The sequence below is a fragment of the Bos grunniens genome, chromosome 17 (genome assembly GCF_055505025.1).
Source record: "Bos grunniens cultivar Pamir isolate PY7600 chromosome 17, Bosgru_T2T1.0, whole genome shotgun sequence".
Lineage (NCBI taxonomy): Eukaryota > Metazoa > Chordata > Mammalia > Artiodactyla > Bovidae > Bos > Bos grunniens.
Window position 1 is genome coordinate 20,079,201 of NC_141181.1, and position 13,039 is coordinate 20,092,239.

Sequence of the window (13,039 nt, forward strand, 5' to 3'; positions counted from 1 at the left end):
AAGTCAAACTCACAATCCAACAACAACAACAAAACAGTCAAACAAAAATCTTTCATATAAGAGAAGTACAGCCATGCCAAGCCAGTTGAATAGAACCTCAGAAATTTAGGTAATAAAGCAAACTGGTAGATATTATGAAGATATGCTTCAAATTAAAAACACAATATAAAATCAAGTTATAAGAATAAAAGACAGACTTTTATAATAGGAATATTTGAAAAGAATTAAATATAAGTTTCCAAAATTAAAAATTATCATTTAAACATTTAACACATTAAGCAATTGATTAGAAACAGGTGAACGGAAATTAGTAACCTGGAAGCTAGATGATAACTAATACCAACTGAGTGCTTCCCAAGCCTACAAATGCTAAAGAAGTACTTGCTAGACTATGATTTTTTGTTGTTTGTTATTAATTTTATTGTTATTTTTGTAAGTATACTCAGTACATTCTTGCTGGCTGGAATTTGGTAGTGACAAGCAGATTGGCTCTGTGAGCTGTGCTCTCAACCACTCTGCTGTACTGCCCTTGAGGAAAATGTCTAGAATTTGGCATAGAGTCATAACTATGAAAAGGATTAAAAGATGTGGAGAATGAAATTTAAAAGTCTAATATGTGATTCTCATCACTCTTCCCTGACACTCTTGTGAGACACACACACTCCTGAATTTCTGGCTTCTTACTGCCTACTGCATGTCACTGCCTTATGCTGGCTTCTGCTCATGGCTCTGTCTCTGAGCTCAGCAGTGCAACACCCAGGGCTCAGTCTGCAGACTTTTTTCTTCCCTGGATTACTCACATGATGATCTCGTACAGTCTCAGCTATAAACATCTCCAGGCTGTTAATTCCCAATTTCTATCTATGTATACATATAAGATGTACACAACCGACTGAGCAGTACCCCAAATTAACATGTCCAGAACAGATATGATTTCCCACCCCACCCCCAGTCTAGCTCTAAAAGTGTTTCTCGTCGTAGTTCTTTCCATTTCTTTAAGTCATTTCTTCTCTTTCTCTAATAGTTAAGATTTCCCTAGTGGCTGTTACAGTAAAGAGTTTGCCAGGAACACGGGAGACGTGGTTTCAATCACTGGGTTGGAAAGATTTCTGGAGAAAGGAATGACAACTCACTCCAATATTCTTGCCTGGAGAATTCCATGGACAGTGAAGCCTGTTGGGCTATACAGTCCATGGGATTGCAAAAGAGTCAGACAGTACTGAGTGACTAACACTAACCCATCAAAACACCCTCTTGTCCTAAGGGTTAAACACCGCTTACTACCTACACCATTAACCTACATGATTCTCCTGGATAACTGAAACAGTCTCCTCACTGATCCCCTTCAGTCGATTCTGAAATATTGAAGCCTGTATGATCCTATTTAAATGTCAGTCAAATGATGTAGCATGTCTGCTCAAAGTTCTCTAATGGCTTCCTAATTGACTCCGGGAAATAAAAGTGTGTAAGGTGGTAAATATCAGGCTGCCATCAACAGTGTTTCCACTCTTCTTCTTTTTCACTGCGCTGCAGTCACACAGGTCTCCGTTAATAATATAAACAAGCTCCTATCTCAGCCTGTTTGCACAGGTTCTCTCTCTGCATGGAACATTCTCCCCATGGATGCCCACACAGCATTTTGCTTTACCTCCTTTTTCATTCTGTTCGCCCAACTATTACCTTTCCACACCACTGTAAACGACTTATCATTTTCTCTACCTGCTTTATGTTTCTTTTTTTTTAATTTTATTTTTAAACTTTACAATATTGTATTAGTTTTGTCAAATATTGAAATGAATCCGCCACAGGTATACATGTGTTCCCCATCCTGAACCCTCCTCCCTTCTCCCTCCCCATACCATCCCTCTGGGTCGTCCCAGTGCACAAGCCCCAAGCATCCAGTATCGTGCATTGAACCTGGACTGGCAACTCGTTTCATACACAATATTATACATGTTTCAATGCCATTCTCCCAAATCTTCCCACCCTCTCCCTCTCCCACAGAGTCCATAAGACTGATCTATACATCAGTGTCTCTTTTGCTGTCTCGTACACAGGGTTATTGTTACCATCTTTCTAAATTCCATATATATGCGTTAGTATACTGTATTGGTGTTTTTCTTTCTGGCTTACTTCACTCTGTATAATAGGCTCCAGTTTCATCCACCTCATTAGAACTGATTCAAATGTTTCTTTATTTAAAAATTTTCTCCTTAGTACTCACTGCTGTACATAAAACAAAAAACCATGGTTTTGCAAATTGAAAAAAAAATGACGTGTTTTTTTATTTTGTCTCTGTCTCCTGGAAGGTAAACTCCATCTGTCACTGTTGAGTCGCCAACACCTCGAAGAAGAAGAGGTCCTGAAGATCTTGAAGCCACGACGAGGCTGCGTGAGCAGGTAGTTTGCACTCCCAGTGCATGTACCTACCCCTGTTTTATTGCCTGGTCTTTCTCAAACCTTATCAATGGCTTCGTGGAAAGTTCCCATGACTGGGTAATGAAGAAAATGATCATACCTGTCCTCTAGATGGTGATATGTGATATGATATCACCAAACTAAATTGGAAGTCTGTAGCATTAAAATCTTCATTAAATGGTTAGTGGGAAGAGAAATCTTTGCAGTGGGTAGAATTTGGGCCAGTGCACCTGACTGTCCACTCTGTCTGTACTGATCTGTACTTATTTATGGATCACAAATGGTGGTTGAGTGGTGAGGAACTTATATGAAATGTTTAGTGAATTAGAATAAAGGGCTACAAGCCCGTGAAACCTCTGAGGTCTTCCGGTCTATCAGATTCTTCCCTCCAATAGGCAGTCCTGGCTAAAATTTGTGTGCAATTCTGGGAGGACCTAGGAAGGAATTGGGAACCTGCTTCCAACCATGTTGATTCTTCTATTATAATCCTTTGCATGGCTTCTGCTAGTTCAATAATAACAACAACAATCTTGAACCCCCTGAAGGTTTCCTTCTCATAGCCTTTGTAATCTAGTTGGCCCCCAGAGACATGGCATTGCTTGTTTTATGTGCTGTATGTTGGAAGTATTTCAGAACTAAAATTTAGGTATTTATAAACAGAAAACCTGTTTTCAAAAGTGGTATAGTGGTCCAATGTAAGTAGTTTCTAGACAAAATAGTTGAGAGTTTTTTCACTCTACTTTATATTTTCTAAATCTTCAAGACCTCCAGCATCTTTTACTTTAATGTTTTTTAATTAACCACAACCCCATTATGGCATCTTATCCAGATTTTCCCACCCTTCTATGACTTTTCTTTTTATAACTCTTATTCCTGATACCTAACATGTATAACATATGTGGCTCTTACTCCCTAATATTTAACATTTCCTCAAGTTTTCACAATTACATCCTCATGAATATATAGAAGATTCCTATTCCCTTTAATCCTAGGGATTACAAAAGAGAATGCTGTTGATTCTAATATATTAGTTCTCTGTCAAATTCTTTTTTATAAAATGAGGAACTTCTTTTTACCAGAAAGATTAACTTTGGTCAACGGAAAGCCAAAAGTAATTACAATTTTTGTCTTTCCTCTTTTCCTTTTCCCCTCTCTTCCAACTCCTTCCTGCCTCACAATTCTATCTTCCTATTTTTTTTTTAATCATAAGGAAATGTTTCTCTCACTTTGAAAGATTTTTATAAAGTTAGCAATTAATTATATTACTTAGTTTTTTGTATACAACATGATTATGTCTTGCTTAGACATTCAGAGCCTCTGATTTTTCATAGTCTTATTTCTTCTTTTTATACTAACTGTGGAGGATTATGACTAAATTGTTGCTCAACAGTATTAAATTTCAAGACAACAAGCATAGACAGATCATAAAATTTTTAAACTTAGCTTATTTGAATATTAAAATTTAAATAAAACCATAAGTAAAAGGCAAGATAATTTTGATATTTAAAATATGGCAAGTTAATAAGATTCAACCAAAAATGAGAGCTGCATGTTGACAGTTCCTTGTTGAAATATAAGTATTTGTGTTCCAATTTCAACTGTGGATTTTTTTAAAGTAACATTTTTATATTTTTAAAGTTTGTATTATCTAAATAAATAGGGAAATTTTAATCTATTAGCCATATTTCTCCAGGATTTTACTGTTTCAGGTATCCTTGCAACTCCATATATTAAACAGGACTTCACTTCTAAAGTATTTCAAACCACAGAAAGAGAGTATTCTATTATGTAAATTAATTTCATTTTTTCTTTCTTGGAAGAGCAGAATATATTTCTGCAATTGAAATACTCATTCTAACTTTTTAAAAAATGTCCTAATTTAAAAATAAGCTAAATATAGAAAGGTGTTGAACCTCACTTTCCAACTAGATATTTGAGATGTTTTGAAAGATAAGAACTGGTTGGTTATAAATACTCATATGGTTAGACCTAGTATACCAAAAGATAATTATGAAGAATAACTTATGATGAAAAATGGCCATTCCAATGATTTTACTGCTATTTTTAGATGACATGTAAAACTTAGTTGTGCAGCCAATTAGGTGCTATCTCTCTGTTCCTAGTCCCTCCATTTGTGATAACTATCTGTATTTTAATAATCAAAGTTCAAGATGGGTTCTGGTTCAAGATGGTGACATAGCAGAATTCTGGACTCTCCTCCTGCCATGAACACACCGAATCTGTAAGTATGTAACAGTTTCCTCAGAAAAAACTTAAAAACTGGCTGAGCAACTCCTATACTTCAGGCAAATGAAACAAACAAAAAAAACCCCACACTGAAGTGGGTTACAGAAGCTGGAACACAATCTCACCATGAATTCCCCACCCCAGGTGCTGAGATCTACAATCAAGAGGGCACTTAAAACCTGGAGGTTCTCCTTAAGGAATAAAGGGTTTGAACCACACAGTGGGTGCTCCAAATTTTAAGACCTGCACATAAAAGATAAGATTCCAAACCATCTGGCTTTGAAATCAATGAGACTCATATCCATGAAAGCAACAGTGCCATACTGAAGCGAGAAACGCTTCGTAAAGGGCTCATGTACAAACTCACCCATCTCAGGGCTCAGTGCAGAGGCAGTCAATCTAGAGATGTCCAGATTAGGTGAAAGAGGTTCATTTGCTAATCCTAAAGTTTCAGGCTGAGAAGCAGGAATCTAATTTAGTGCGTATCTAGGGACCTGCTACCTGGCAGGCACGGTCTTTCACTCTCCCTCTGTCTCATTCCAGCCAGGGGGCACCATCTAGCCCCTCTCCTCCTCAACAGTGGGTGCCATTTATATGCTTTACCTCTGCCTTGCTCCAGCCAGTGGATTCCACCTTCTTTTTTCTTCACTTTCCTCCCTGTGGGTGTTATCTATACACTCTTCCTGTGCCTTGCTCCACCCAGGGATTGCCATGGCCAGGGACTGTCTTTGCCACACTCTTAGCACCATTATCACCTAGATGGGAGCTTTTACATGTATCTGGTTCTTATATCAGGTGTGCCAGTTTTTAGGGTTGCCACTCAGAGGCCAGGGTGGCTAGTGATCCTAGGTCCCATGATAGTGGAGCAATCAGAGGGACAATTCTTGGCAGACTGTCTGCCAGAGCACTGCATAGAGAGCAAAGAAACATACCCTCTGTCTTTCTGTGAAAGGAATCTATTTGCTTGTGCAGAAACATTGATATGAGGGGCAGCCTTCTAGTTTGGCACATCTAGAGCCCTATGGTGGCACTCTCAGGTAAAGGAGGTTGTTGGGCGAAATCTCAGTACTCTGCCTCTGCCTCACTCCAGATCACTGGTATCATCCAGAAAGAAAAGGATATCCCTTTCTCTGACACCCCAGTTACTGTCTGTGGCTAGAGGACATCTGTATATCACCTGGCTCTGGTGGCCAGTGGGTCTTATGTTCGTGGTTCCAACTGGACCGTAACCAATGGAGAAAGAAAAATTCAAAGGGTTACTATTCACATGGCACAGAAAAAGGCAACAGAGCCGTGAGTTAGGCACTCTTAGCTTACCATCACAGTTATAGTCTGAGGGACAGATTCTAATTGAACATACATGTAAGGGCCAACTCTAATCCTCTCCAGGGACCTTGAAGATAGTTCCAGAGCAGCTATACCTCCCAGAGGGGAGCTCTTACAGTGTCTGATGCACTGGTTTCTGTGGCTGCCAACCAAGGGATGCCATGCAATCATCTGTCTCTGGTGGCCAGGGGAGCTTGTGTCCTGGGTTCCATGGGACTATAATAATCAGAGAGACAGTTCTTGACAGGCTCCATTCTCTGTGACACTGTACAAACAGCAGACTGAAACACACCCAAAGTCTTTCTGTGCTTATTTGGAGTTTCAGCCTGAGACACAGGCTTCAGGTGTGGGACACATCTAGTGATCTATGGAGCTACTATCAGTAACATAGAATAGTGGATGTTATCTTTGCACTTTCCTTCTACTCTGCTACAGCTCACAGGTATCTCCTGGGAAGGAACTTATATACATACCTGGAGCCCCCATTTTCATTACTACTACTAACCAGGCAGCACCCTGAACTGCATGGCTCTGGTAGTGATACCTATACTTGCAGTCCCTTAGGTCTGCATACCTTAATAGTGGCTGCCTGGCTGCCAATCAGCCTGAATCTAGGTGCTTAATGAGATGCTCCCCTCTGGGACAATGACAAGTCTTGCACAATTTCAACTACTAGAAGTCATTAAAGATAAAATAGACTGCATTAGTAATCATACAAGTTTGAGAGAAAAAAGTGAGGGCATGATAGAACAATAAGATTCATCTCCTACACAAAGCCACTCTTTCAAGACTGGGAAAGGCAGCTATTTTATCTAATGCATGAAGACCAATTTAGAAAATCAAAAAGAAATGAATGAAACAGAGATAAGTTAATACCCCCATAAAAGAGTTCAACAGAACAGTCAACTAATTAACGGTCAACTAACGGTTCAACTAACTCTAGAAAAGAACAGATGACCACAGTGAGATCATCAGCAGAGAGACAGAAAACATAAGAAAATACCATATAGACATCATAGAACTGAAGAATATAATAAATAAACTGAAAAATATACTAGAGGGGTTCAATAGCACACCAGACAAAGCAGAAATAAGGATCAATGAATTTAAAGACAGGACACCAGAATTCACTTCAAGCAGCTAAAATGAAAAAAAGAAGAATGAAAAAACACAGATAGATTAGGGAAATTGTGTAACAATATCAGATGGATTAATATTCACATTAAAAGGGTGAATATTCACAGGAAAAGACAGAAAGAAAGTGGCAGAAAAATTATTTCAAGACATAATAGCTGGCAACTTCCCTAACATGGGGAGGGAAACAAACATTCAGATCCAGGAAGGAGAGAGAGATCCAAATAAAGTTAACTCAAGAATCCACATGAAGACATATTAGAAGTAAAATGTCAAACTTAGGAGGATAATTTAAAAGTAGCAAAAGAAAACACAACCTGCTATATACAAAGGAACACCCATAAGATTATAAATTTAGTTTTCAGCAGGAATTTTGTGGGCCAGAGGTATGGCACAATAAATTCTAAGTGTTGGAAGAAAAAATATTCCAACCAAGAGTACTATACCTGGCAAAGTTGTCATTCAGAATTAAAAATATCACTAGTAAAGGTAACAGATTAATCATGTATAAAGCTAGAATGAATGTGAAAAAGGTAAAGTAATAAAAAATAACTTACAATAATATGTTAAGGGATTATACATGACAAAATATGTAAATTGTGACATCACAAACATAAAATATAGGTGGGAGAAGGAGGCTCAGAATGTGTTCAAACTTAAGGTATCAAGTTAAAATTGACTGTTATAAATACACATATTATTGGAAAGTCTCATGGTAACCATAAAGTAAAAACCTGTAGCAGATACTCACAGATAAAGAAGAGGGAATCTAAGCATACCCAAAGAGAAAGTCATCAAACCACAAAGGAAGTGATCAAGAGAGGGGACAGAGAGGAACTAAAAAACAGCCAGAAAGCAATGAACAAAAAGGCCAAAAATACACATCTATAAATAATGACTTCTAATGTTAATGGACTAAGCTCTCCAGTCAAAATATGTAGAATGACTGACTGGGCAAGAAAATTAGACTGACCTATATGCTGCCTACAAGGGACTCACTTCAGATGTAAAGGCATGCACAAACTAAAAGTAGAGGGACAGAAAGATATTATACGCAAATACAAGCCCAAAGGTAGTTGGGGTAGCTATACTATTATCAGACAAAATAACAGTAAGACAAAGACTTTAATAAGAAACAAAGAAAGTAATGACATAATGATGAAGGGGTCATTACATCCTACAAGAGGATGTAATGTTTGTAAATATTTATGCATCCAACTTAGGAGCACCTAAATATATAAAGCAAATATTGACAGATGTCGTGGCTCAAATGGTAAAGAATCTGCCTACAATGCAGGGGACCTGGATTCAATTCCTGGGTCAGGAAGATAGCCTGAAGAAGGGAAGGACTACCCACTCCAGTATTATTGCCTGGGGAATTCCATGGACAGAGGAGTATGGTGGGCTCACAGTCCACAGGACTGCAGAGTCAGACACAACTGAGTGACTTTCATTTTCATTTTTTCACTTCAAAAGGGGAAACACACATCAATATAATAATAATAGGGGGCTATGCTACCTGACTTCCATCTGTGGATGGATCATTGAGATAGAGTAACAATAAGGAAACATCAGCTTTAAATGACACATTAGAACAGATGCATTTAACAATATGTAATAACATTCCATCTAAAAGCAATGGAATACACATTCTTCTCAAGTGCTTATGGAAAGTCCCCCACAATATATCATATAAGGCAATAAAACAAATCTTAACAAATTTAAGAAGATTGAAATCTTATAAAAAAATCACTTAGAAAATCCCAGAAAATTACAAAAAAAAAAAGAAATCAATGAGGTGATATTACACTTAATACCACAGAAATACAAAGGATCAAAAAAGACTACTATGAATGATTATATACCAACAAAATGGGAAATCTAAAATAAATGGATAAATCCCTAGAAACATAAAACCTATCAACTGAAACATGAAGAAACAAAATCTGAACAGAAAGTTCACTATGCATGTTGAATCAGAACCAAAAACCTCCCAATAAACAAAGTCAGGGCGAGACTGCATCACTTGTAAATTTTACCAAACATTCTAATAAGATTTAATACCTATACTTCTCAAATTCTTGCAGAAATAGAAAAGGAGGAAACCCTTCCAAACTTTTAAAAGGCCAGCATTATCATAATGCCAAGTCAGACAAGAATGCCAACAAGAAAAAAAAAAAATACAGGCCAGTATCCCTGATGAATGCACATGCAAGAATCCCGGACAACAATTAGTGAAGCAAATTCAGTAATACATTAAACGGATTGTTCGCCATGATCAAATGGGATTCATTCCAGGAATGCAAGGGTGGTTCAACAAAGGCAAACCAATCAATGTGATACACTACATTAACAGAATGAAGGATACAATTATACAATCATCTTAATAGATGAGAAAAAGCACTTGACAAAATTCAACACTGATTTTATGATAAATCTATGAACAAAGTATAGAGGAAATGTACCACAATAAAATATAGGTCATTAATGACAAGATTACAGTTAATATCATACCCAACAATAAAAAGTTAGAAGCTTTTCCTCTGAGATCAAGAATAAGTGCCTACTCTTGCCACTTGTCTTCAACATCATATTGGAATGCAAAACTAGATAAATTAGGCAAGAAAAAGAAATAAAGGGCATCCAAATTGGAAAGGAAGAAGCAACATAGTCTCTATCTACTGGTGACATATTACTATAGCAAATAGTAAAGACTCCACTAAAACTGTCAGAACTAATACACAAAGTCAGTAAAGTTGCAAGATTCAAAACTACACAAAAGTGATTGCATTACTCTATACTAATAAGTTATTATCAGAATGTGAAATTAAGAAAACAATGCCATACTTACCTGGCAGGGGCGATACTATGGTCATGAAGGTGGTTTCCCCAGGGCAAGGCTCATCTATTGCACTCCAGATATGCTGGCCCCTGCGATTTCTCCAAATGTGGGAAACTGGACTGCATAATTTGTTGTAGTGGGGGGACTGCATTGGTGTTTTCCTGTGAAGAAAAAAAAAAGAAAAGTATCCTGTTACAATTGTGTCAAAAAGAGTAAAATACTCAGAATAGTTAACCAAGGAAGTGAAAGATTTCTACACTGACAACTATAAGATATTGATAAAGGAAAATTGAAGAATACACAAATAAATGGAAAGATATCCCAGGTTTATGGATGAGAAAAATTAATATATTAAATTGTCCATACCATTCAAAGCAACCTACAGGTTCAATGCAATTTCTATCAAAATTCCAATGGCATTTTTCACAGAAACAGAATAAATAATCCTAAAATTTATAGAGAATCACAAGAGATTGCAAAAAGCCAAAGCAATCCTGAGGGGTGGAGGCGGGGTGGGGGAAATAAAGCCAGAAGCATTATACTCCCTGATTTCAAACTACATAACAAAGTTATAATAATCAGAACAATCACATTCCCATCAAATTTTAAAATTCATTTTTATTTTTTCCCAATCTGATAAGCAAAAAGTTCTCAATATATCTTAATTTGCATTTACAAATAACTAAAAAAATAAAATAGCTAGTAAAATTTAGGGGAAAAAAGTATACTACTGGCTTCAAAACAGATATATATACATATATACATATATATATCCCAACACAATGTAGTAGAGCCCAGAAGTAAATTAAGTGCCTATATATGCATGGGTTTATTAAAAATTTGCTAAGTCATGTCTGACTCTTTGCAACCCCATGGACTGTAGCCCACCAGGCTCCTCTGTTTGGAATTTTCCAGCAAGAATAGTGGAGTGTGTTGCCATTTCCTTCTCTAGGAACCAAGAATACACAATGGGGAAAGAATAATCTCATCAAAAAATGGTGACAGGAAAACTGGATAGTCACATGCAAAAGAATGAATCTAGACTACTCTCTTACACCATACACAACAATTAAATCTGAATGGATTAAAAAATTCAATGTAACACATGAAACCATAAAACCCTGTTGAAAACATGGACATTAAACCTCCTAGAGGGAATTCCCTGGTGGTCCAGTGGTTAGGACCCTGAACTCTCACTAGCAAGAGTCTGGGATGGATACCTGGTCAGGGAAATAAGATCTCACAAGCTATATGATGTGGCCAAATAAGTAAACAAACAAAAAAGTTCCTGGACATCAGTCTTGGGGGTGATTTATAGATTTGACACACAAAGCGAATGTAACAAAAGCAAAATAAACACAAGGAACTACATCAGGCTAAAACATTTTCACAACAAAGGAAACTATCAACAAAATGAATGGGAAAAATATTTGCAAATCATATATTTGATAAGACATCAATATCTGAAATATATAAAGAAATAATACAACTCAGTGGGAAAAAAAATCTAATAAGTGGGCAGAATATTTGAATACACATTTTTCCCAAGGAGACATAAATATTACCAATAGGTACATGAAAAGATGCTCAACATCACTAATCACTGGTGAAATGCAAACCAGAAACACAATAAGAAATTACTTTACACCTGTTAGAAAAACTTATCAAAAAGACAAGAAATAACAAGCATCATCAAGGATGTGGAGGAAAGGGAACGCCTGTGCACTGTTGGTGGGAATGCAAATTGGTACAGCCACTATGGAAAACATTATGGAGATTCCTCAAAAAATTTAAAATGGAACAGTCATACCAGCAATTCCACCTTTGGGTATTTATTTAAAGAAAAGGAAACCACTAATGTGAAAAGATACCATTGCAGTATTATTTGCTAAAGCCAAGATATGACAAAACCTAAAGTGTTGAAGTTCATCGATGGATGAACAGATGGAGAAAAGGCGACCATAAAATATAGAGCCATAAAAAGGAAATCTCACCATTTGCAACAACACGAATGGAACTTGAGGGTATTATGCTATGAGAAATAAGTCAAAGAAAGACAAATACTGTATGATCTCACTTATATAGCGGAATCTAAAAAACAGTATTAAAACAAAACTGAGATTACAGATACAGAGAAAAGACTGGTAGTTGCTGAACTGGCAGGGGGAGGAGGGGTGAGCAAGGCAGGTGAGCAGAATGGGTGAAGGGGGCCAAAGGTACACATTTCTTGTTATAAAATCAGTAAGCTATGGAGACATAATATATAGCATGGTAACTATCATTAATAATACTGCATTATGTGTTTGATAGTTGCTAAAAGTATAAATGTTAAGAGTTTTCATGATAAGAAAATCAAGTAACTATATATGGTGGCAGATGTAAACTAGACTTATAGTAGTGATCATTTTGCAATGTATACAAATAGTCAATCATTACATTTTATACCTGAAATGTAATGTTATATGTCCATTATACCTCAAAAACAAAACAACAACAACAACAACAATCCATTGATAACAATCAAAATGATACTAAGGTCTCACATTGGGGTCTCTTTGCATACAGAAGATATGTCACTACCAAGATGTTCATGGCTCTCCTGGGACTGTGGGACCCCAACTTCCTCTACTCTTTGCTCTTTTGATATTAAGCTTCAGAAAAGGAAACGAGTTCTTCACTGCAACTTCATACACTTCTGATACAGATTTTTGGTGTCTTGGCCTCTTTGCACGTTTTTGAGACTTTCAGAATGTGATTATGGTTAGTAATCAAGTTGTGAAAGAAACATTAGAGCAATCCACACATTTGGTTTAAATGGTAGATATCACATAAGATGACAGTGACACCAGGCAAAGTGGCAAATCCAGGGTTGTGATGATAAAGAAAACTTTCCATCAATTTGGGGAGAAGACACAGATGCATGAAAACACTGAACAAAACAGCATATTGGGGTTCAATCTAATGGAAGTGAATAAATTTAAGTATTAAAATTATTATTTATTAAATTCACTCTGAGTTAGAGTAGAGATATACATAAACACTGGAGTTGTCATCTCTTTAAGGGGATTTCAG

At 36.8% G+C, this 13,039-nt stretch overlaps 1 long non-coding RNA gene and 1 other non-coding gene across 3 annotated transcripts in view; one reads left to right on the top strand and one right to left on the bottom strand.

The window, feature by feature from the left end:
- Positions 1-13,039, bottom strand: part of LOC147355100 (uncharacterized) — a 151,311-nt gene that overhangs the window by 73,184 nt on the left and 65,088 nt on the right. For both annotated transcript variants that reach the window (XR_015144216.1, XR_015144215.1), the window contains exon 2: positions 9,977-10,128. This is a non-coding gene — a long non-coding RNA (uncharacterized LOC147355100). The remainder of the gene's footprint in view (positions 1-9,976; positions 10,129-13,039) is intronic.
- LOC147355101 (U1 spliceosomal RNA) lies at positions 9,969-10,133 on the top strand. Its single transcript, XR_015144948.1, has one exon. It is a non-coding gene; the product is annotated as a U1 spliceosomal RNA (small nuclear RNA).